The following is a 23,658-nucleotide window of genomic DNA, read 5'->3' on the forward strand; positions in this document are numbered from 1 at the left end:
TTCCATGTTACCCACACAACGGTTGTCATGGAGATGATGGGACTTATTTAAGCTGAAACTTTAGGCTGGTTGGCAGAGAGAGATGGAAAGTGAGAGAGACAGAGAGAGAGAGAGAGAGAGAGAGATGCAGAGAGAGCTGTATTTTGTGTTTTGATTATCTCTCATTTAATTTAGATTTGTTTTCATGCTCGGTCATGAAAATGGCATAAAACTGATGCACGGCGCACAGATCTTTTTGTGTTTCATTAGAGAAAGTGAAACAAGCTGGTGCTCTAATTAAATGACTTGCAGTGAGCAGTACTTCCTCTTATAACCGCTGATTGCTCTCTATTTCTCTCTGCTCTCTAAAAGGGGGGAAAAAAACAAGCTGCAGGCCATTTCATTTGTTTATTAGGGACACTCAATGGAGTTTTTGAGGCAGGCTCTTTTATTTTTTATTTTTTTTAACAGACAGTTTAATTCCATTTTTTAGTTGAATGACAGAGAGTGTACTCAGTAAAATGGCTCCGGTCTAGAATTTATCTCTGCAAAATGTTTCCCATAGATCTCATTCTGACTCTTACCAAGGACTCCATTGTATGAGCTTTTGCATCACTAAGCACTATTAAGCTATAGAGTCTGCAGAGAAGCATACTTTTATTGTAAAGATATTGTCGTATGGTGTTATAGAGTTATTGAGAGTACATAGGAAACCTTTTAGAGGCATATTTATATCAACCTTTTAACCAGGAACGTGTACTGTATCTTTATTCAGGTTGACACTGAGAATGAAAGGATGGCTGGTTCATCTTTCTATATGTCCATCTAATGACAGATGGATGGATCGATAAATGTATAAAGACGGCAAATGGGAGCTGCGCTGAATATATTATGATGTTTACTGAATAAAATAAAAAAGAGATATAATTGTTATTCTTTGCCTTCTGTCATGGTGAGATTGGGTGTTCCAATCCCAGTAATAGCACAGCCATGTGCAGCCAGGAATTCAAGATAGCTAAATTGTCCGTGTTCTCTGGTCACTCAGAGCGAAAATAAACAATCATAATCATCTGTGAGATCATGCAGCCGAATCAGTGGTGAACAGAAAAGCATCTCCAAACCTTCAGATTCAGGGGCTACAACTGAAAAAAAACCATAAGGTTAGCCAAAAACAACATGGGTCCAGGCTCACTGAAACCCAGACATCTTTAGCAGTCTTTAGCAATTTAAATGCTATGAGTCTCAGTTCTTGGAGTCACTAAGATGCTTTTCTGCTCCCTATAGATGCAAAGAGTAGTTATTTAAGTTACCTTAGACTTCCTGTTTGCTGAAACCAGTCTAGCCGTACTCCTCTGACCTCTCTTATTAGCAAGACATTTCCTCCTGCAGAATTGCTGCTTACTGGGTGGTTTTTGTTGTAATCATTTTGTGTAAACTCTAGAGACTACAGACACTCTAGAATCTGAAATACTCAAACCCTTTAGACTCAAAATCACAGCATAGGCAAAGTCACTGAGATCACATGTCTGTTCTGATGTCGTGATGAATTCATTATTCATGATTAACTGAACATCTTGATCTGTATCTTCCTGATGATATGCATTGTGCTGCTCCACATGATTGGCTGAATGGATAATTGCACGAATGTGGCGGTTTACAGGTGTATTATGATAGCTTGCTATTTTGTTGCATTGTTGTATCAAATTGTTTTTTACAATGCTACAATAAAAAAACTCTCATTAATACCATGGGCAAATATTTGGTTGAGAAATATAGCTTCTTTAAAAAATATATTTTATGGTTGCTCGGCATAAAATATTTTTTTAAAGAAGCTGTATTCCTCAACCAAATATTTAGTTTTGATATTACTAGATTTTAATTTTTTTATTACCTTTACAGTACTTAGAAGAAATATTTTTACACACTTATCATTTGCTCATATATGTATAATATTGCATATTTTATATATATATATATTTGTGACAAAGTCAAATGAAAAGTGTGAAGACTTATTAAAAGGAACTAATCAGTCAATCATTGCAATAATTGTCTATTAATTCAAATTGAAACCTTATAGTCTACTGGCTTCATTTAATTTGTCTTCTGCTTAATTTGTTTGTTTAAATTTAACAGCACACAAAGCAGAGAGAGATGAGAAAGTGGTAGCAGAGTTGGCTATATTTACATGCTAGTCTGTGCTTTGTCATACTTCCACCATTTTTATTCATTACTGAGAGAGAGAAGGAGAGAGAGAGGGAGAGAGATGGAAAAAGAAGGGAGCAGACTTAGTAATCCTTATTTGAACTCAATGTGACAAGATTACTTTCTCTGTCCTCTGTGACAGTTAATTGTAGATGAGGACAAACGTCAAAAATGTTTAGCCGCGCTCGACTGGAGTTAATTACTGACCCAAGGCAGAAATGACTAATATACTGATTTGCTGTTAAAAATCTATTCTCTGAATGTTTTTTGCTGGTGATTTAATTTTATTAATGTTTATAATATTTATTAATCAAAGAAGTCCATGTTTAGGAGGTTTGCTTTGTCGGGAGTTTATGAGAAGAAATTAGTTGGGGTTTTTTTTGTTTTGTTTTTTTGAATGGGTGTTGGGTAAAAAGAGTAAAAAAAAAAAAAAAGCCCCACGGATTCAAGCAAGAGTACTACTGCTGTAGGCAGAAAATACACGTGTTACATTGTGATCAAAATATCACTCAAGTAAGCATTAATAAGTTATCTGAATGGAAGCTACTTTAGAAACTACAGTTACAATTATATATTGTTCTTTTGCTGAATCGATCACTCTCATCACTTATCAACATTATTAAAGCTAACATTAGCTAGAGTTTCTTTACCTTGCTAGGTTCTTTAGCTAGCTCATGTGTAGCAGTGCATAGATATACAGTATTTAAACAAAACAGACAAGTGCCACAGAACATCATTGTGACATTTTAAGCTTATTACAGACCTTTCCTACTATACAAGATCAAACGTTCTGGCTAGCTAATACAGCTCACTTGAGCTATAAAATGCTGATGTCTCAATGGGTTTTTTGGCTTGCATTATGTACAGATAATTATCATGTTGTTTCCTTAAAGATAAATTGGGCCAGGGATGTTTATCTGTCTCCACTGTCTCAGACATTGCTGCTACTTACTAAAGCAGTTTATCCTATAGAGGATACTTCTCTGGTCAAATTCATCATTACAATTTTCTCTATTCATATCTATTATCAAAAAGAAATATACTGTTATTGTGTACTTGTACTTTATGTAACTTTCCATCCTTGACATTTCATTGACCTTGAAATTCAGCATATCTATATGTCAGGTACATCTGTATATTTACACCGGTTTGGGACTGCATGCAATAGAGCATGATGTACAGTGAACTTTAATGGTACAAACCATCTCTGTGAGATGCAGTCAAGCTGCTGAAAACTTGTCCTGCTCCCCATATGTTGTCAGCTTTGAGTGATAAGAGCCTGGCAGCCTATTTATTTCACTGGGTCTTGATCAATACTTGTGAGTTCTGGCTAAATTGCCTCCATTGCTTATAGCTCACACTGTGAACGAGGATAGAACATGCTGCTCAGAGTTTATGGAAAGAGCTAAAGCCCTAGGTGCAAATGCAAATTTAAATAGTTAAACATAGAGCTCAGTTTCTCATTTTCGAACTTCTGGTCATCAACAAATATATATAAAACTCTACTTCAGTGTGTTTTTAAATAAACTATGTGACACAATGCTGCAGTAGGAAGAAATTCTGCCTCAGAACTCCAGGTGAATGAACAAATCATGATGTCCTTATAAATCAAAGACATAGAGGATGCACTTGTTATTCCAAAACAGGTATGTCATAACTATTGTGTTAGAAGGGTCATTTAAAACCATGCTGCAGCGTCCAGGCAACACTATATTTCACATTTCACAAATATTGCATATTTATGGGTATCAGTTTTTAATTTGGTAGTCATTCTTGCCAAAGAGCAATATGTTTGTTTATTAAGGATTTATTACTCAATAGGTCTTATTCAAATTAGTGAAATATAATGCAGCATTGCTGCCTCACAGCTCCTGTATCCACACTTCAATCCTGAGCGCAGGTTACTGTTTGTGTGGAGTTTTGCATGTTCTTGCTGTTCTTGTGGGCTTTCTCACATCTACTAAAACATGACACGGTGGACACCATGACCATAAGTTAACTGAAATTTGCCCCTAGAGAATGTGTGTGGCTGGTAAGGGGGTGATGGAGTGTGTGTGTGTGTGTGTGTGTGTGTGTGTGTGTGTGTGTGTGTGTGTGTGTGTGTGTGTGTGTGTAGAGGGGGGTATATTGGCTTCCCATTCAGGAAGTATTCCTGCATTGTGCCCAAAATACATACACAGAAATTTGCATATTTTTGATATGAGATCATTTTCCCTCTGGCTCTCTACCATTCTGCAGTATATTCCTGAACTCTGTAATGAATAAATGATCGTAAAAAATATTGTAGTGGTTTAAAAATCCTAATGGTTTAATTGGTCATCATAGACGTGAACAGCTATATTTAAAATAACATTTTTATACAATTATAAATAATACTATTCGTTTTATAGTTTTTTTTTTCATTTGCAATGATGTTAAACATAGGTAATCTTACTAAACATATTGTATAAATTCTCTGGAACTGTGTAATTCAGTAATTCTGCTTATTGGGTGAAACATGCTGTGGAACTAATATTGCCATTCACTTCAACATCAACATTTTGCTGTTTTTTTAACCTATTCTGAGTAATCCCAGCCAGCTACTGCTACAGTTCTTTTTACAGTGTTTCATACACTTCCTCAGATGTTTAGAAAAGGTGCAAGCTTGTTCGACTTGCATGTCGCAGTGTTGCAACATGCTGCTTAAAATAAATGCCGAGTTAACCAGAACACTTTGAAGTGTTTTGACAGTTGCTTCTTCACTCAGTGACATTTCAACCCCTTACCACCTGTACAGAGAAGGGGGGGGGGTTCAAACACTTCCTCTGACCTCGCTGTCCCTGTGCCAGAGATGCTGTTGTGGTTGCATCACATCCTTCATAAGAGAGACTTTTTGTTCATTTCCACTAAAGCACCATGTCTGTCTGGTTTAATAGAAGACAGTACGTTTTTAACCAATCGAAAGCACCTTAATGACAACGGTAAACTGGAAATACGCTTTATGGACAATAGTTTTGAACACCTGATTATAAGAGTTGTATGTGCTCTTTGAACATCCTATTCCACATTTTGTCGTTATTTGCTGTTATAATAACTGGGAAGATATTCCACTAGATTGTGGAATGTCGCTGTGGAGATTTTTGCTTATTCAGCGATAAGAGCGTTACTCAAGTAAGGTTAGTGCAATCAGCATTCTAATTCATCCCAAAGGTGTTTAATAGGGTTGTGGTCAGAGCTCAATAGTAGACCACTTGAGATCTTTGACTCCAAACCATGTAAGCTATATCTTCAAGGAGTTGTTTATGTGCTCAGGGGCATTGTCATGCTGGAACAGGTTTAAGTCTCCTAGTTGAAGTGAAGGGAAAAGTTTGTGATAACAGTTTGGGAAAGAACCACATATGGCTAAAAGGTCAGGTGTCCAAATACATTTGTCCATATTGTTGCTTAAAGTGTAACTTCATATTTATATACACAGTTCATTCTTCATATTAAATTCTTATATTCATATTTACATTCTCTATATTAGGTTACTCATTGACTCTACATCTCAGATTAATACGCCAGTAGCTCGAAGGAGCATAGCTGTCATTCCCACCCACTTTGCCACAAAGAAGAGCAGTCATTAGTATCATGCCACAAAAAAAATGCCTGGGCTCCCTGCTACCACCATTCTTAATTTTTTTTTTTTTTACTTCTATCACAAGACAGGGAAAAGAAAGACAAATCCCCAGAGCACAACAAGCCTTCACATCTCATTTGACTGCGCTAATTACCTTTCACATGATTAATTGGACCAATTTGGATTAGTCTTGGAAGAAAACGATTCTTGGCAAAGTGCAAGCCATTAGTTAGTCATGAAAACATAATTAATGTAAGGATTTTAATCTGGGGTAAATATGACAGAATTAAAGAAATAAGGCCAATTATTATGTGGCATGCTCAGTCAATCAGCAGTGCAAGGCGAGTAATATCCGCGACGGCTTCAATTAGAAACGCAGACCTGCCAGTCTCGCTTTCTCACTACTCTTTTTCAATCTTTTGTACATCCGTGCCATGTTACATAACGATAAATAACTGGTGCGTTCATGATTGATGAAGTATATCTATAGTGATTTACTTATTTCGATCCAAACTCATTTGACATGCAATGCAGCAGTACAATACATGATCAGGAAGAAGATTAGAGGAGCAACTGCAAGTTCGGGCCAAAGAATAATGCTTAGCTATGTTCAACACTACATCAAAAACAGTGTGCTCATTACTGCATGAAGTACTTTTTTTAAAATAATAATCAAAAAAATCCTCTGAGAAACTTTTTTTTCTCACTGCATTATTTTTTTACTATTAAAATGATTGTGTGTTGGTCTGGATAGAGCTACTAAAACTTTCATAATAGCCTCTTCATAATTCATGTAGCATTACCTGCATGCACTCTTGGTAAAAGTATGAAAAGTATACTGTAAGTATGCCGAAACTGAGATGTTATAAAAGTGAAAAAAGTTATTTAATAGTTTTAACAGCAAACCAGTGGTCAGGAAATGAACAAGTATTAAACAAATAGATAAAGTAACTTAGTAGTGTATGCCTTCCCCCTACGATTTCTTTTAATGTTTCATTCTTGTTGGTAAACCTACTTATATACAGCTTTAGACAGAAAAGTCGATGCTGTTCTATTCAGTGTAACAGCTTCAGACAGGTAAATAGTTGAAATAATTTAGTGAACTCAGACAGGTTGAATTATACATCAACCATTTTAATCAGTATCATTATTAGTCTTCTTTTGTAGACGCATATTTTTCTTCAAACGGTTCACTGCAGCAAACGTTAACAAGCAAATCATGGCTCAGGACGACTTTGGAATGCATTCATTTTATTTTTGCTATTAAGACCATTAATACTTTGTATTTGGCATTTTGTGCTTTGGCACATATCAACAAAGTGCACTAACATGTTTACATTAATATTGATTCACTTTTGCAGACACACTTATCCCGAGAGATTTACATTCTTTGAGAAAACCTTTGTACTCTCAATCAAAATTATCTCCACATGCTATCTCAGTAATTTAGGGTGGAGATGTCCAACATAGATTCCACAAGCCAAAGCTGGCCCTAGGTGACCTTTGATTTGGCTCACCATGCCTTATATAAATAGTGAAAAAAAAGGTGGAAATCGTTAACATTTTGTCTGTTTTATTTTTAAGATAAAAAAAGTGAATTAAAATGAAATATACAGAATAAAACTGAATTTGGATAAGTTTAATTATGCCTGTATTGCTTATAGCTTGAATAACTCTGTTGTAGTCTGAATAGAATGTTTTAATTGTACTATAAGTTTCATTGAATTAAAAGGCTTATAAAATTAAACTGCAACAGTTGAAAAATAATTACAGGGTAGTGTTGTCTATTTATTTATTTATTTATTTATTTATTTATTTATTTATTTATTTATTCCTAAATAGTATGAAATCATAAATGAGAAGAACCATGACAGATTTATTTAATATATAATACAGTTTGTTAAACTGCAGCATTGACTTCTGGAGCTTCATAGGAAAAAGTGTGTGCTCCTTTCATTTTTATTTTCTGTAAAACATACTACAATCTTTAGAAAACACTGTTTATAATTGATTAGTACATGAATAAACAAAAACAGCTTAAGACATTTCTTTTGAAATAAAATTTAAATTAATTGACAATAACAGCACATAATACACTTGTAATTGTATTTAAAACTCATGTATTTATTCATTTTCAGTATATCCTTGGCAGGTTTGTGGTGGATCAGGATATTGTCCTGGGAGCTCTGGGAACGAGATGAGAATACACCCTGAATGGAACTTCAGTCTATTGCAGAGCACCATTCACACACAATTTACGCATTCATTAATTCATTTGGGCAATTTAGCATAGCTTACCAACCTACAAGCATGTTTTTGGAGGCATGAGGAATACAGGAAGAAAACAGAAAACAGGAACCAGGAAGAAACCCGTGTTAATGCGAGGAGAAAATGGGAAATTCCACACAGATAAAAACTTGAATTATGCTACCGTGCTGCATAAAAAAAACCTCTCATGAGACTATCTCAATTTATTTATGTAGTATTATGTGCAGTAGAGCTGAAGCTGTAATTTGTAGTGAATATGAATATATAACAGAGATGTTCTTCAGTATTTGCCTTAGCATCAGGAGAGATGTGGATGCTAGCCAATCAGGGCATTGGTTACCTTCTGCATTAAAAGGAGTGCAGTTAAGGTTTTTCTCCGTGTGTGTTCAATTGGTTTGTGATGTACAGTAGCATGTGCAGCAGTTTGAAAGTATGCTGTTGGCAGGCTTTATTTGTCTTGGAAGAAAGCATGTGCTAGCCCTTACCCTCTCTAGTTAGTAACTGTTGTGCAGTAAGAGAAGTAGCTAGCGGATAAAACTTGACAATGACCACACTGGAAGAAAATGGTGTTAAAAAAGAAATTTAGAAACAGGGTTGAATTTGAAGAATTTTTTTTTTTACTTTATAAAAACCTTCATTTTATTGTTTTATACATTTAATATTTGATATATTATTTTATACATTTTATACATTTCATAGTTCATGTTTAACCTCCACACCTATTTCTGTCATGGCAGTTTACATACAGTATGAGTTAGAAGCTCATTACACATCTACAATGAGTCCTTGCATAACAAACCATAAGTCTAATGTGATTCAAGGTAAAGAACATGTAAGCTGAAGAAGCCCATCTGGGGTTTTGCTGAAACTTTGAAGCCCACTGTTAAAAGAAATAAGTTGCACCACCTCCATATGACCATAAACTCCTACAAATTACTAAGTTCTGATTATAATGCTGTTATTTCCCTTCAGATTCACAAGTAGGGTGTAATCAGATGGATATTTTAAAAACCAAAGCTTTATGGTTTCCTTTTTAATCATTAAGAAACGTTTTAGTAATGCATACTGATGACTCCTACTGGATGAAAAAAGGTGAAAGAGAAAGAACAAATGTAATTTAATTTTTGGATGTATTACAGTTATTAGTATTAGGACATTTAAAATATGTAAAAACACACTTTTAAAAATTAGCATAGAGGAATCTGTATTGTGTGTTTATTAGGATGTTTTTATAATTTACAACAGAATGCTATGACAAGAAAAGATTTTAATTGATGGTTATGGACTTTTTACGAGTCATAAACGCAGATGGTTTGAATTTACCTTTGAGGACAATTTGTTTGTAATATCAGCTTGATGAATGTGGCATCCTGAGTGCTTCCATATGTGAGCAGTGATGCGAAAATGTTTATGTAGCTGATGCTGTAATGACCGAACCACCGTTAAGTTAAAAGTTCAGTGCAACCAATTTTGCCCTGATCATTTTAGTGAGGAAGTTTCTGGAATTGCTTGACTGGCATTGCAAGGCTCATCTAACCGAAGTGGAGATTGTAATTCATGCGATCTCTTTCACCTTGGGCAAAGTTAAGTGTTTGCTCTTTTGTCTAAAAATATTTTTTTTTTACTGATTTAACACAGGGCAATACTGGTAATTGATTATATTGAAGCCTGATACATGTGCTCTTGAAAAATATGCAGCATGAAGATGATGACAGTGATCTGAATGCTCAAACACTGGTGTGGAAACATGAATTTTCTCCTCATCTGGCTTGCAATCTATTTTCTTTAGTGTCAAGTGACTTTTATGAAAAAATCTCTCAAACCCAAAGTATCTTCAGGGCCAATAATGTCCTGCACTAATTTAATACCTTATTACCATAAGCTTAGTGCCACGCATGCATAATGAATTTTGTTGTATCACACCCGACTCAGGCATAGGTTTGGAACAGGATTGTGGATCCTGAAACGCCAGTCCCATTTGCATGATATGATGTGAGAGTTGAATGAATTGGAGGATTATGTAGAACGTTGTCTTCCTTTCCAAGCCCATTGTGCTGCAAAGAAGTATCACATACCCACAGATGGGAAGGAATTTGGAACCAACCAACGAGAAATTAATGAAAAACATTTATATAAATAAAGATATCAAACTTTTGACAATTCTCATTTTCATTCAAGGTATAAAGAGACTCTATATGTACTTAATGTTTTTTTTTTTTTTTTTAAATGAACTGGAACTTAAAGGTATATCACCTCTATTTTTATCAATAAAGCTTACATCATCGACTTGTTATGGTCTATTTAATAAGTTCCCACTTGTTTCCCAAAGTGCTAAAACTAAATCTCTTTTCCCAGCAGTCCTGAACATCAGCTGAAATGTTGGAAGATTGCCAGTTGAAAGCTCATACTGAAAGCCAACATAAACCACACCTTATGCAACTTGTTGTCACACAGTGGAACTGTGGTATCTCTTACATTAATCAGTTCACACCTTTGTAAAAATGTAGCCACACATTTCCACACAAAATATTTTGACATTCTCAGCTCTTCTGTTGATTTTAATATGCTGATAAAAAAAAAGAGAAAGGAACATATTGTTCTTCGGTTCTATACTGCCAGCGATAAGCATTTTTGAAAATGAGAAATGAGTGTATTGAGTCAGGACCTACTTTGCATTGCATAAGCCTGTAATATTTGCACAGGGTAAGACATGTGTCTTCGGCTCTATTGGAAAGTTCATGACTAAGCAACTTTTGTCCTTCCTTTTCAATAAGTATGCTCACTTAAAAGTTAGTAGGTCATAAAGTACGAGTAGGAGTACTTCAGATTTGTGAGAAAATCCTGCCATTTGTCTTTCATACCACTAATGCATAAAGATGATGAACATACTTGTTTAGCAGTGTACACTACTTTAGAAGTAGAGCAATGCAACTGGTGTAAAAGTTCATCCGAAAAGCTGTTTGAGTGCCGGGTTATGCTAATTCCATCATCCCCTTGGTGTACAAATAAATTTAAAAGGCTGTTTTGCCAGCTAAAATGTGCAATTTGAACAGAAAAAAACATTCATTGATTGTGAAGCATAAGACAGGCCGTGTGTTGTGTGAATACGAGCCTGTTATTGAATGCGACATGTTTAAGCACGCTTCTTTCCTTTTTTAAAGGTCACCTTGACTGTTGAGGAACCAACAGTCAAGTTTCAGTTATACCATTTCTTTATCACATCTACAGACATGTTCCGGACCTAGATCACAGAAGAAAGACTATGTAGATTATTGAAGATTCAAGAATAATATATATATATATATATATATATATATATATATATATATATATATATATATATATATATATCATATACAGTTAATGTAGATATTTACAGAAAGTGAGGTAAAATACAAATTAGCTGTTTATGTGACTTGGTTCAGGAATTAATGTCCTGTTCAGTGACATTCAATAATTGTCGAATTCCTGGTGTATAAAGTCAGACGAATTAGTACTAGAAAGTATAATTAATCATGAATGATTTCAAACTGCCACGGTGATTATTATGACACAAAAGAAAATTTGTCAAAGTTTTTGAGGACTTGAATGTAATAATATTTTATTTTGTAATATTATAATTTAGTTTTTACAGTTCGCATTCAATCGCATTAAATAGATGCATAATTTGTTTCAAGACACATGCACATATAAAAAAGACTGAATGAGACTCACAAGAAATGTACTTGGCTCATTTAAAAATATATGGAGACTGATGTCATGGTCATGTAACAAAACTGTCTCTTATTGTTTTTTTTTTCTGAAAGCATTGACATAGTAAGTAGAAGAAAGTCTAAGAAAGAAGCTATAGCTTTTCCATCTAGCTTCCCTTCATCTTCTGTCATACTTTATTTAATTATCTACTTCAAGGCCAATAGAGTGTGGAACAGGCCACTAAAATTAGGCAAGGATGAGTCACTTTTGAAATCATGCTCTAAAGGTTACCTGATTCCTATAAGCAGTAATTGCACTAGTAAGCCTATTATCTCTGATGGCGTCTAAGATCACAGAAAATAAAAAAAAAAGTGTAGCATTCACATGATGTTTTATGTGTTTTTTGGTTCAGGGACAGTGCATATGAGTTCTATGTGTGAACTGTTACAGTGGGCCAAACAGTTTGTCAACCTTTTTATACAATGCATATATATACAATATATATACAATTTTCTAAAGATCTGTTCTACGTAACTGTTCTGCTTATTTCAGAATACTTAAAAACAAAAAGTCTTCATTCCTCCCGTCCTTCATTCACTCACTCAATATTTGCAACTGTCCGGATTAGGAGAAATTTTTGACACTTGCTGGTTGGAGCCTAATGCTAACCCTATGGAATTTTTTGTGTTTTCATGCATGCGCACTACAAATCTTATTTCCGCTTCGGAGTGAGTAGCCACAGTGACACTGTGCTAACTCTAGTTTCTTTTTATACCCCTATCGTTGTTGTGTATGTTTTCGAGTTTAATAATAGTATCAATAAATGTGCAAGGCAGAGACTAAATTACCCCTTAATACGTCCCTGAGGGAACTCTGATTTAAACTATGTTCCACATGTAAACACGATTGCATGTACCGAAAGGGCCTTGGTATATTACACACACACACACACACACACACACACACACACACATGCACACACACACACACACACACACACACACACACACACACACATATATACATCTATATATACATCATATATACAACATACACACACACACACACACACACACACACACACACACACACACACACACACACACACATCTATATATACATCTCCTGGGAATCAGCATAAAATGCAGAGTGAGCAACAGTTCTGTGGTTGGAAATGCCTTATTAATAAGAAAGGTCAGAGGAAAATGGCCCCATTTGTGCCAGAAAGGATATTGCAACTCATATAATCACTCTTTATAACCTTGGTAAGGGGAAAAAAACCCATCTCCGTATGCACAAAACTGAGAAGGATGGGCTACACAACAGGTTCCACTTTTGTCAGCCAAGGACAAGAAACTAAGGCTATCATGGTCACAGACACTGTCCATAACTGGACAGTTAAAGATTAGAAAATAAATCACTAGGCCTTTTTCCAGTCTTCAGCTGTCAAGTTTCAATGAGTCTGTGCCCAGGATAAACTCAGATTCTTGTTTTTGCCTGATAGTTGTATAACTGATGCAGTCATCTTCTATTGTTGCTCATTATTGGTCATTCTTTTTTGATTCCTCTTATTAACAACATGTTTCAGCTTGCAGAACCTCTGCTCGCATCTGTTTTTTTCACACCATTCTGTGTAAACTCTAGAGACTGCTGTGTGTGAAAATCCCAGAGGATCATCCGTCTCTAGCCCATCTGGTTAAGTCACACTTTTTTTCATTCTGATGTTTGATACAGTATCATTATTTGAAACTGGGCAACTGGGTTTCTACTTTTAATAAACACATGCAATCCCAGAAATGGATTTATTAATAATAGACTAATCCTAATTTTGTAATTTAATAGTTATTAATACTTAGCAACGCTGTAACATTCACCAAAATGTAATTAAAGTACACATGTGCATTTGCATTAAATATGTTTTTGAATGTTTCCTTAATACCAATCTTTTTTTTTTTTATACAATGTGTGAAGCCTCTTTCTCTACAATACCACAATCACTCTTTATCACGGGAGAGGGGTGCTGCAAAGATATCAACAGAAATGTTATTTTTCATCAGTCTCAGCTACAGCTCACGTTCATTGTCACAGAAAATAAGAAGGTTGCTGCAACACTGCAGAAAATGGGGGGAAGGCCTGAGTAGAATAAAGGTACACAGATTCATCATGCATTATTCAGCAGCCAGGCCCTGTTTATATGTGCTGTTGATTTGTGCTGGCTGAAATGAGGGAAAAAGCAGAGGAAGAGAGAGAGAGAGAGAGAGAGAGAGAGAGAGAGAGAGAGAGAGAGATTATGTGTGCGTGTGTGTGTGTGTGTGTGTGTGTGTGTGTGTGTGAGAGAGAGAGAGAGAGAGAGAGAGAGAGAGAGAGAGAGAGAGAGAGAGAGAGAGAGAGAATATTCTCAGAATCTGTCATTTCTCTCATACTATGTATTTTTAGAGTTCCTGACTTGGCTTGTTGCTTTGCCTTCGTTTGCAGTAAAGAACAGCGTATGTACTGTATATGAACTCTGATGCGAAGTATTGCATGATGGGAAGGTTGATGTGAGTGTTGGGTAATGATATTTACATGCTTTCATCTTCCAGTCTGCATCTATAACCTCCACTTTAATGGTTAGGCTATAATGCATAATAATAATAAAATCCAATTAAAGTACACTATAAGGATTACACAGTGCTCCCTGTTAGTATTGGAACAGCAAGACCAATTTGTTATTTGTATTTCATTTGCCATACACTGAAGCCATTTGGATTTAAGATCAGAAGAAGAATATGGGGAGTATGGATCAGAATTTCATTGTTCATGTCTCATATTACGCCAACATGCATTAAAAACTAAAACACATTTAGTTTGAACTCACCCATTTCACAAGTGCTAAAAAATATTACAGGTGTGCTCTGACTGATTGCTTCATCTAAATAAATAAAAAGGAAGACCAGAAAAGAAGGAAGGAAGGCGAATAGTGAGAGAAAAGCAAGCCATTTTGAATGTGAGAAAAGAAAGGAACCACTGATGTCCCAACAGCCCAACACTGAGCACATCGTCCAAGGACAACAACAGTTGATGACAGGAACATTGTGAGAGCTGTAACAAAGATCCACCAATTGAAGGTGACTTCAAGGGCTGAAGCATAGAGGCCATACCACAAGATGCATATCACTCATCAGCACTGAGAATGAGATGCCCAGATGGGATTTCAAACACAAAATACAGAGATGAGTCACAAAAGTTATGGAAACAAGATTAACTTTTACCAAAGTGATAGAAAGGCCAAAGTGTGGAGAAAGAAAGGACCTGAACATAATCCAAAAAACACAAATCTTTATTGATGATGTAACTCATGATGGTGGCAGCAGAATAAATATAGAAGACTACAAAAACATTCTGTGTGATAGTTTACAGAAAAACGTATAAAATCTAATTAGGATTTCATCGTTCTGCAAGATAATTTGCTAGCAATGTCAATTGTGCTTGCTTTTCACTTCCTGAAGAGGAGACTGAAGGGAGAAACCCAGAAAACAAACAACTGAAAGAAGTTGTGGTAAAACCCAGGAAAAGCATCACAAAAGAAGAATGCAAAAGTGTGGTGATGTCAATGAGTCACCACCTTGATGCTGTTATTGCAAGTAAATGATATCCAACAAAATATTTAGCATTGCACAATTTTTCAATTTTATATCAGCATGGACAATTTAGTGACAATCACACTGGGACACTTTAAATCTGTCAATATCTGTCATTATACACATATATCCCTTTCTGTCTAATATATATATATATATATATATATATATATATATATATATATATATATATATATATATATATATATATACACACACACACACACACACACACACACACACACACACACATATATATATATATATATATATATATATATATATATATATATATATATATATATATTATACTGTGTGTATATATAATTATATAAATTAGATATTTTTATATTGTCATATATAGTTTTAATATATATACTTTTAACCTTATTTTTTATACTTTAAATATACTTTTATAAGTTTTATACTTTATTTTTTATATTTTATTTCTATTTACATGCACAGTCATAAGAAGCATTTCACTACGTGTCCTACTCTGTATGAATGTGCATGTGACAAATAAAATTTGAATTGGAAATTTTTTAAATCTAGTTATTTCATTTTACTGACTTCAAGATTCCAAAAGTTTTGCTAAACTAAAGAAGGGGTGGGCTGCAACATTTAAAAGAGTTTAAAACATCTATGTGTCAAATGTTAGGGAATGTAAGCTTAAATTTGAAAATTTTACTACCATAACCATACAATATATAAAACTTATTGGGTAAGAGTTTTCACAAATATTTACTACAGGTTTTTTTTGGTTTTTCTTTACCAATATTTATCTGTTGTTACCAATAATTATCAATTATCTGTTGCACAGTAATTACTAAACTGCTATATAAGCCCCTATAATATTTACAAAGAAACTGTTTCTTTGTAATAACACACAAGTTTCATTTCTGGCGAATAGGGAGAGATGCAAGTTTTCGGACGGTCCATCATCAGGCACGGTGAGACTGAGTTTCCACTGCTGGTGTGACATTTAGATGTGGTTGCTGAAGAGAAAAAAAAGTTGCTTGCTGAAGTAAAAAGCAGACAAGTATATGCAACAGATATTATGAAAAAGAAAAAAGCTGGTGCTTGGTGAGAAATGGTTAGTTTAAACGTCAAGCCAGAGAGAGAGAGAAAGAGAGCATGCGGTGGTGTGGGCGAAACGAAGCAGTTTCATAATGTTTCAGTGCTGAAAACCCGCGGTCTTCACGTGTGTAACTATCTGCTGAGTAAAATGCAAACACTGCTCATGCTTCGCAGTTCCCACCAAACACTTTCAGTACTGAAGATTTCCAAGGCTCTTAACAAGAGGCTCAACACTGATTCTTCAAAATACACTCAGAACCATTCCACAAAGAGCTTTCGTACTTTATTGGCAATGCACAGGAACATGAAAACATCTTATGCTAGGCCACCTTTTAAATAATGAAACTGGCTGATAAAAGCATATTACTAATGCAAGAGTGCATTAGTAATCAAGTAATAAGAACAACAGCATAATGGCGACTCACTAAGCTGTTTACAATCGCGGCACACATGGATTTATTCTAAATTGGAATACTATAAACAGCAATTAGATTTTTGACTGGACTTATTCAGGTCCTATTGGACTTGATTTGGTCTCTCCGAGTCTGTGTAGTATTGAATTATTCATGGCTTTTGTGATCAACTATCTTAGTTCTCACTAAAAGTCAAGCCTGAGCCTCTCAGCAATTCGAAAACAACAACAGAAGCTTTGAAACAGCACGGCTAATTAGAGAATGACAAGCGCCGCTCCACAGGGTGGTTACTGGGAATAAATAAAGGACACTGTTCTTTTAGGGCACTAGAAGCTCTTGTGAGTTGGGTGAGCATGGCCTGAAATCAGCAATACTGTAATTTATTTAAAATATGAATATATAATAAGCGAATAGAGATCTGTAATCAGTAGCACCTACATTTAAGTACATAGCACACACAAACTGACAAATAAAACAAGGACAAATCTATTCAGATTTGTATTTAATGATGTAAAATATGTAAAGTTAGTGTTTGTCTCACCATTTTCTATTCACAATTTTCAGTTGGTGCAAATCCTTGTACATAATGATTTAACAGACAGCTGTTAAACATTCTGTTGTCAATACCAGGACGAATACCTGGCAGAAACACTCTCTCTCTCTCTCATACACACACACACACACACACACACACACACACACACACACACATGCACTCCTCCTATACATTCCTTTGGAATATGCAATCACTTGACAGTCAGTAATGTGTTATTAAGCAATCAGCAACAAAGTGATTTAGAAAAGAGAAAAAAGTTTGTCACTGAGATAAGGTTCCTCTTTTGCACAGTAAAATGGAATTTCTTAATTTTTCTTCTTTACTAGGTGTGTGTGTGTGTGTGTGTGTGTGTGTGTGTGTGTGTATGTATGTGTGTAGTACTTCAGCCTGTCTTACATAAAGCTACAAGCTGATTTTATAAAACGACCATTTTGTCCTTAAAGACTGAGAAGACAAATACAGTAGGAATGAAGATGTGAAGGTTATTAACATCTGATGACAAATGTTCCTTTGTGAGCAAAATAACAAGCTCATCATCAGATTGTAATCAAGCCTTTCTGCTCTGAAGATGTGAAGGAAGCATAATTGTTCTGCTGACAAGTACATTTCTAGCTGCATACCTGTAGGCCAACTATAGAGATAGAGCAAACTCCTGAAATGGAGTAGTTTCCTTTATAAGGGATAGAGAGTGGAGCAGAACAAGCTGTCCTAAGTTTAGAAAGGAAATTGAAGAAGAGCACAACTTTTTTCTCCTTCACTTCTAACATTTTCTTTTCTATTTTTTTTTTAGAACACCATGAAATACAGGGCTGTACTTTATTGTGTTTGTGTTGTCACTGGAATTCCATGTAAATGTGCTGCCATCTACTGGATCAGGGATCGCTAACACTCTTCTGCTGTTTAGATAACAAAGCAAATCGGCTTTACTTTTGGTGTTTCTCACTTTGATTCAGTCTGTATAACCCAAGCTAACCATATTTCCCAATTTGTGTGCAGTTATGCCCATAACGATTAGATTTAACATTCTTCATCATCTGAGTAAGTCAGATATTGCTTAGGCTGTGCTGAAAACAGTGGATAATCAAAATACTAATTCTGAAGATTTTTTTTGTGATGCGCTATATTCCTATTAGTATTCAATATTTTAAATAATTTAAAAAAAGGGCACATTCTATAAACCTTAGCAAAAGACATGAACAAATTACTTGTGTTGTGAACAATAAAACATCAAAAAGATACACCTGATACATAAACTATATGCACACAAGTTTGTGAACACCTGACCAAAAGATTTGTATGTGCTTTTTTCCTCATTTCATATTTAATCCCAATTGACCATACCACACTTCTGGGGTGATTGTACTTTTGGATTTATGTGATTTTTGAAGTAAGTCAAATCATGTTATCATACACTTTGAAGATCACATCTCTGAATAATTTGACCATTTTGGGAAGTACATTCTGCTATGACTATATTTGTATAATCAAACCAGTGAGCTGAAGAAAGTGTTTCCTCATTGTGTACATTTCTTCACACAAACAACTTACAAGGTAATATTAACCTACAGTTTTTATTAGACAATCAAATTAAAATTAGAAAAGCAAATAAACTAAACAAAGTTCAGTCAGAATGTAAGGAAAGTGTCAGGAAAGAATGAAGCCCAACTACATTGAAACACCTGAAAAAACACACAAAAGAGGATGTGGGAGCCAATGAGGAAGTTATCAGAAAAAGCAGAACATATTTTTTTTATCAATTTGTCCATGTTCTTGTCTATGGTATGTTTAGGTTCAAAAGTGGGCAAAGGTCTACATTTGAGCTGCTTCACAATGCAGAGTTTCAGACAAAAACTGTCCATTGTACTGTCCACTGATGCAAAGTATTCTTAAACCTGAATGGACTCAGTTCTCTGTCCTGTTGTTCTTCTTGTGTGTGTTTTTTTACATACTGTATTGTGTGAAATACAATAAAGTATTGTTATACAAGTCATGCCCTTGGGTGCTATATTCTCAGTGTCCTCCATGAAAAGGAAAGGAAGAACACCAGACTTCAATATATCTACAAGTTAGTGTGGTGTGTTCACAATCTCTGATTATTAAGTCAGACCATTAAGCATTGAACATTGACCCACCTATAACCCTTGAAAAAAGAATTTGTGTTTGGAAGGTGTGAGGGATTACAATATTCTGGAGGCAAGCCATGATTATCAATTAATCATGAGGTCATGTAATTATGTAATTATAAATATGGTAATAGACAACAATGCATTAAACTAAGAGTCTAATGCATTTGCAAGTACAATTACATTGCTTCACAGTCAAAGAATGTCAAAGGAACAAAATGTCTACAATGATCCACTAAAAAAGGAACGTAGAAAAGAACCAGCTTTGAAAGGTTGGCATGCGCAAATAAGTCTAAGTGAGCAATATATAGTATAGTGTGGTACAGTATGTTATATGGTGACCCACTATAGTATGATGTAATCATACAATGCTAAGATATTGCATGCTCAATTGTGTAATTTTCATACAGCATTAGAGTACAGCCTTACTGATGAACCTAGTTTACCCTCACCCAAAGTACGAGGAGAGGACAATATATGTCATTGGGTCAAAGTGTATGTCCCATGGAGAAAATATCACACTATGCTGCCTTAAGCCAGTGAGACATGTTACCTTGGACTAATACAACATCTACTAGCTTTCCTCGGCTGTCTTTAGAATAATATCCTTCAAGAGCAAAGTGAGTGAGGGCAGCCAAAGCAGTCACACTGTTATTTGGGATAATGTCTGTTTTTTACTCTGCTGTCGGGGCACACAAGTGCTTTACTGACAATCATTCTTCAGTCTATTTCTGCCAGAATACTCCTTATTCCTCAAGCCTGCAGGAGTATTTCACCACACCACAAGTGGAAGATTTATTACAAGAATACCCATGATTGATTTGGGGCAAGTCTATCCAGCGATGGATACAGCACATGGGAGGGTATTTCCAGTTCCACAGTAGCCTGGCCAGAGCAAAGACTGCATGTATTGTAAATGAATGTCTGTAGCCTGACAAGTCTAGAGACAGGATGACATGAAACAATAATAAGAGTGACACATATACACACATTGTTTGCAGGAGAAGGGGTGACATCACTTGGGTAAGATTACTAACGCCAAAGTTTTATTGCATTTTACAAAATTGTGGGAAGATTTTGCCCAATGGTTAAGATATTGGACACTGGATCAGACAGTCAATTCTAAAATCACCAAGCTACCACTGCTGTGCTCTTGACCAAACACTTAACCTTCAACTGCGCAGTTGTATAAATGAGATAATTGTAAGTCACACTGGAAAAGGGCATCTATCAAATGCCATAAATGTTACTGAAGCAATGTAAAAACTGGATTTACTTGAATTCTTTAAATTCAAGTAAATCCAGTAACTTTCATTTTCTCCTGGGTGATCTATCTATCTATCTATCTATCTATCTATCTATCTATCTATCTATCTATCTATCTATCTATCTATCTATCTATCTATCTATCTATCTATCTATCTAACTGTCTGTCTGTCTGTCTGTATATATATATATATATATATATATATATATATATATATATATATATATATATATATATATACATTAAGTCTTTAGGGCATCCATAATCATGAAATGTTATCGCTTGTAAAGTATGGCAAGATTAACTGCTGATGAAAAATACCACAGGGTACCTTGAAGATGTGCTGGTATATGATTTTAAATGAAACCAGAAATGTATTTCTGCTTATTATAAATTTTATGTAAGATAAGATAAGATAAGATTACATAAGTAATATTGCACGATTTAAATGAGTGCTATTGTTATGTGGGAAGATGTTACAAATTGCTACAGAGTGAGAATGCTTTTAAAAATAAAAGTATTCTTTTATTTTTTAGCAATTCAGAAAACGGAAAGCACATGAACAGAAGAGAAATCTGTATATAGTTCATTCTGCCTTTAATTTGCCATTCAAATCAAAGAATAGCCCATTTTCCTTTAAATGCTGTTTAACACAGACATGTTATAAAGACAAGATACAGTCTTAAAATGTTTTCATGAAGCAAATTTTATATATATATATATATATATATATATATATATATATATATATATATATATATATGTTCATCATTTATTTTTTTATTTAATGAATTACTTTATTTATTGGTTTGGCAGTGGTAGAAATGAAACCCAACAATGAAACCCCTGTAGTATTTATTATTTGGTCAGTTGAAGTGACCAGGTTTCTGGAACACACAGGAGGGGAAGGTTTCTGATAAATATCTAAAATATTATTATTTGATTGCGAGTTTAGAAAAAAGTCACAATTGTGAAATATGAGCTCGCAAATGCGAAAAAAAAGTCTGAATTGTGAGATATGGACTCGCGTTATAATGTCAGATTTCTGACTTTGCGAGTAACTCATTTGCGACACTTTCTGGCAGAGGACCATAGGAAACCACGAGATGTGTTTCTTACAGAATACGGCGGTGAACTTTTTATTGTATACCATATACTATATTATTATATTATATAATATTGGCCATATTAACTCTATGGCATGATAATCCTATATGATTTGCGTATAATAGATTTGAAAGCCTATTATGTGCTTTGCCAGAAAGTGTCGCAAATGCGAGACATTGTAACGCGAGTTTATATCTCACAATTCAGCCTTTTTTTCTCACAATTCAGAGTTTATATATCACAGTTTTGAAAAGAAAAGTCAGAATTGCGAGGTTGTATCATGCAATTCTGAGAAAAACAAGGCAGAATTGTGAGATAAAAAGTCGCAATAACCTTGTATTATTTTGTATTCAGTGGCGGAAACTGGCTTCCATAGTTTGTACTGAGAAAGTACATCGAATGGATATCACAGTTTAAGGGGTTTAGGCTGATAAATAAACTTTTAAGACCATTTCGTGTAAACTGCTCATGAATAGACTATACTAATTGACCAGGGCTGAGTCCTAAACAGTACCCTTTTAGAAACACAGAAGTGCACTACGTAGGCTCCCTAAGCACGCTATTTCGTGTCCCTTTATAGTGAGAAGTAAGCGGATTGGAGTGCTGTTTCGTGCTGCCCTGTTTCGCAGGCCTCTCCTTCGTGCTGGCTCAGTGTAGCGCCCCCTGGCGGTGATCTCTATCATCCATAGTCTCCGTGTCCGCGCTGTGGTCAAACCGTCTGCGGTGCACAGCTATGGATGTGATCTAGCTAGTGACAAAGATGCTGCAGAGTTTCTCCTGTCCGTCCTGCCTGATCCACTGAACAGACACGAGTGCTTGCTATGACCTCGGAAGCAGGTAAGTAAAGCTTACTGCTCTTCCGGTTAGTTAGTCTGACAGCAGACTCTTGTGTTTTTCCCCCTGCAGGATTGTCCCGCATTGCGGCCTACAATAACATCACCGATATGGTTATGGTAGCAGGCTAAGCTAAGAGTGCTAACGATCTGATTCGTGTTCACCTTGATTCCTTTTAATTTTATGGAATAAAAAAGGTTTTCTGTATCCTGCAAGACAATCAGTCAGTACACAGTGTGCAAACGCGAGCTGGAGCCTAAGCTGTCATCGAAGCTGAATGAGCCGTCAAACAAGGCTAGGCTCCTGGGCTAGCTCTGATTAGCCTGCTAGCTAATGCTGGTCCATTAGAGTTCTTCCTGTTTCATAAAATTGAGATAATGTCGGCAGGAAAGCGTTCAGGGGGATCCAGTGCTGATCGTCTCTGATCTCGGAGGTTTAATTTCAGGAATTTAAGCAGATCGACGTGATCAGTCGGTCCAATCCAACCACAACAACAACCACCACCTTCCTGCCCAGCTCAAGCTAGTCTTCCTGTAGATCAGTTTCACCGCAATGAAAGCACGCGTATTATTATTATTATTATTATATTTTAGACGAATTATTTTTTCCATAATAGAAATACATAACATGCAGGTTTTGTTGTTGTTGTGTGTTTAATGACAACTCCTGTAGACATGAGAGACAGTGATAACGTGCTGTCGTGATTCGCTTCCTGTTCTGCTGCGTCCCAAATCACCCAGTACAGTAGTCAACAGTGGGTCCACTTCAACCCCGTGCTATTATTGTGTACTATCTAGTAGGACAGTATGCTGTTTGAGACATAGCAGCGCCTGGAGCCAGCAAACAGAGTTTACGGAAGTCGCAGGTGCAGGGCCCGTGTTTTTAAAGTGGCCCTGAAATCCACCCCAAGCGCTGGGTGTA

The 23,658-nt window shown here is 35.5% G+C and overlaps 1 protein-coding gene across 8 annotated transcripts in view; it reads left to right on the forward strand.

Moving 5' to 3' along the window:
* The first annotated feature begins 22,485 nt into the window (after positions 1–22,485).
* Positions 22,486–23,658, forward strand: part of ralgapb (Ral GTPase activating protein non-catalytic subunit beta) — a 39,823-nt gene continuing 38,650 nt past the window's right edge. For 2 of the 8 annotated variants that reach the window (XM_046874051.1, XM_046874505.1), the window contains exon 1: positions 22,488–22,740. The gene's annotated coding sequence lies outside the window, so the exon portion shown is untranslated. Of the gene's footprint in view, positions 22,741–23,658 lie in introns of all 8 variants that reach the window. The other 6 variants (XM_046874188.1, XM_046874583.1, XM_046874118.1 and 3 more) reach the window with 5 other exon arrangements.

The sequence above is a fragment of the Silurus meridionalis genome, chromosome 1 (genome assembly GCF_014805685.1).
Source record: "Silurus meridionalis isolate SWU-2019-XX chromosome 1, ASM1480568v1, whole genome shotgun sequence".
In the NCBI taxonomy this organism is placed as follows: domain Eukaryota; kingdom Metazoa; phylum Chordata; class Actinopteri; order Siluriformes; family Siluridae; genus Silurus; species Silurus meridionalis.